The sequence below is a fragment of the Uloborus diversus genome, chromosome 3, assembly GCF_026930045.1.
Source record: "Uloborus diversus isolate 005 chromosome 3, Udiv.v.3.1, whole genome shotgun sequence".
Lineage (NCBI taxonomy): Eukaryota > Metazoa > Arthropoda > Arachnida > Araneae > Uloboridae > Uloborus > Uloborus diversus.
This window is the reverse complement of record NC_072733.1, coordinates 61,596,045-61,599,229: the sequence shown is the minus strand read 5'-3', so window position 1 is coordinate 61,599,229 and position 3,185 is coordinate 61,596,045. Positions and strand designations below refer to the sequence as shown.

Here is a 3,185-nt window from a genome sequence, read left to right as displayed (position 1 = left end):
GGAATGTCTGATTCAATGGTACAAACGAAGCTTCCTATTCATGCTGTTTCTTTTCTTTTGGTCATAATACGATTGATTGCATTACATCCTAATTCCACAAAATATAAGGTAGGGACAGCAATAAATTCAAGGTTACACATATTTGGATATAAAATTGGCAATTTGGCATCAGTTTTCATTGCGACTGTAATTGAATTTTTTACCTCCTTCATCATATCTAATTTCTACAACAGTTATTCTTGGCAAGCAGCAGCAGCGGGTACAGCAGTTGCAGTAAAAGAAATTTTTATCTCTAGTGATAAGTCGCACTTTCAATTTTTAACTTATTCATGGTTTTGCTCTAGTATTCCCGGAAATACATAATAAATATTAAAAATCTAGTTTGGCTCACTAGTGGGCGGTAGGGGCGAGGCTGACTACACCGATTTACAATGGCTTTGTAACCATTCATATTATTTTACAGAAGGAAAGTCCCGTAAACGATGGACAAGTTTACGGGACCAGTACCAAAGGAAAAGAAGAGAAAAGTTCGCTTACAAGCCGAGCGGCACTGGTGGAGGTTGCAGGATAAAAAAGTGGAAGTTTTATGAGCTGCTGGAGTCGTTTTTGGAGCCGAGCATTCCGGCAGCGAAGTAAGGTTTTAACCAGTCAAAATATTCCTTGAAATATTGTGAATTATTTAATTTTTAACATAATTTTCAGCCATAGTGTTTCCAAGAAAGCGAACTAAATAAGTAGTTGCCTTATACAGTCAAACCTACATATATCAGACTTTCAAATCAAGTTTTCATGTCCATTACATAGAAAAATTGTTTCTGTGTATCCAAAAAATCTGTATGTACCAAAACTTTTTTTGGAGACATTCAGATATTTTTTCCCATTTCAAATTGTTTGTCTTATAAAAAATGCAGGTTAGGGGAGAAAATTAAGTTCACTAAAGGTTGCTACGAAACACGCAAGGAAGCTGGAGTCGAGGGGTGTGTCGAGTTCTTAAACTCCCACATTGTAAATCTTTGTTGCAGTAACAGTCTGCGACGCACGTCTTGCTTCTCGCAGTTTCTGCTATCGGGCTTGTATACAGAAAAATAACAGCACTTTAAATAATAGTAAAACATCACTTTAAATAATAGTAAAAAATCACATAAAATAATAGTAAAATATGCGGCGAAAATTTAATTAAAAATTAACAGGGTTCGTACACTCCTCCAAAACTCCTCCAATACTCCTTCATTTAGGATATTTATTAATAAAACTAACTTTTCTTAAACTTTTATATTTTTTCATCCCAGAACTTTCAATGCAGTTACTTCATGATATTGTATGGTTTTTCATACATTTTGAATCAGGGGCGGATCCAGAATTTTTTGTAAGGAGGGTCAAGTTTCAAAGGCTTTAGCATGTTATACCTCCTATGTAAAAAGTATCAGTTAAGCAGGGGCGGCTATACCCCCAAGAATAATGGTGCATCCCCTCATATGGAACGGAGCATCACTTAACCAAATGAGATCAAAACCCTTTCAAATTGTACCCCCCACCCCTTAAATTTGTCAATAAATGCGCCATGGATCATACTGCTTCTTTTGAAAATGACCAAAAAACTCAAAATAGCAATAGCCCAGTAATCAAACTCAGCCAATCCATTGAACTATGACTCGCTGAGAAGAAACGCCTAACAGAAGCAAGGAAGTAAAAAAAAATTAACATTGATTCCTGTACTAATTTTTCGGATCTAAAAAATTGAAGTTCAACATCAATCATCACCTGAGTCCGCCCCTGTTTTGAATCTATATAGATAGATTGATTATACATACAAATCTGATTTTTCCTAGCCTGTTTCTTACTTTATCCCAATGTAAAATGGCGGTTCAAATCTGTAGTGAATTTTACATTTATCATTTTACAGTCCTGCCGGAAATTTAGAAGACAGCTTTAGTGAGCCTCAAGTTTCTGAACCAAGCTGTTCTGGTGCAGGTAAATAAATGACCATAAACTTTTCATAGCATTTTATGTTAAAAGATTTGTTTGAATGAGTAATTTAAGAGATTAAATAATTTTATTTTCAATAGTTTCCCATGAAGAAGCATTTATTGACATTGAGGCGGAAAGCATAGCGAAAGGTAGTGTTACTGAGAACACTAATAATGAAAATGGTAAGATAAGAATTTCACTACATTGAAATTCATATAATAAAACTATGTATGCTGGATTCCTTACTAATACTTTAAATGTAAAAGCACTTTTGTTTGTTTGTAATCAATAATCGTAAAACTTTTATACACATTGTCAGGGGTGCAGAATAGAACACAGACTACCTAAAATATACAAAAAAAAAAAAGTATTCCAAGATTTTTATACCAATTTTATAGGAAATCATAAAAATTGATAGTATCTCATGGGGGAAAAAATCATGTTTGCAGCATGATAACGCCCTTAAAAACTTTCATAGTATAAAATCTACTCGACTTGCCAATGAACTTGTACACTACATTTTTTTTTCCCAAATACCTTTTATAATTTTAATTGCACACTTACATTTTACTCACTTTATACTCAGAGTATTTATCGTACTGATAGGGAGGGGGTAAATTCTTAAACTAATAAAAAATGATCAAATTAAATTCTCAAATTTTTGGTAGCCTAAAGAGTTGCTGAATGAAATTTGGTTTCAGGCTGTATACTTATCTGTTTAAATACCATATTATAATGTTTAACTTTGCCAAACATAAAATTTTTAACTTTGAAGCATTAGTTTATTAAAATATCCTCAACAGTAGAATTTTTGCAAAACTTTTTGCTTTTTTTGTTTTTTATTGTTATTTAATATTATGTTTACCATTTTGAACTTTGTTTACAATAGTTATTTTGCACATTCAAGTATATATTTCTATATTTATAGTTACAATTTAGTGTTTTATTTATTGTTTAATCGATTAGTTGAAAATGAAACTATTTTTATATATATTTAAAAAAAAATTTAATAAATGTAATTATAAAGTAAATTATTTTTCACAAGACCATTCGGGGGGGGGGGCGAGCGGGCGGCCTGTGGTGTCGTAAACTTATATTTCGTTGCGTCACAATTTAGTTTGTTTTCATTTTAATTATGAATTTTTCCTACAGTTTCTAAAGTGTTAACACATTGCATTTAATTCCTATCTTTTTTGATACATAATGATAACATATTC

At 32.1% G+C, this 3,185-nt stretch overlaps 1 long non-coding RNA gene across 1 annotated transcript; it reads left to right on the top strand.

Moving 5' to 3' along the window:
• The first annotated feature begins 473 nt into the window (after window positions 1-473).
• Window positions 474-2,129, top strand: LOC129218485 (uncharacterized). Its single transcript, XR_008580331.1, has 3 exons — window positions 474-632; window positions 1,904-1,971; window positions 2,067-2,129. It is a non-coding gene; the product is annotated as an uncharacterized LOC129218485 (long non-coding RNA).
• The last annotated feature ends 1,056 nt before the right edge of the window (window positions 2,130-3,185 follow it).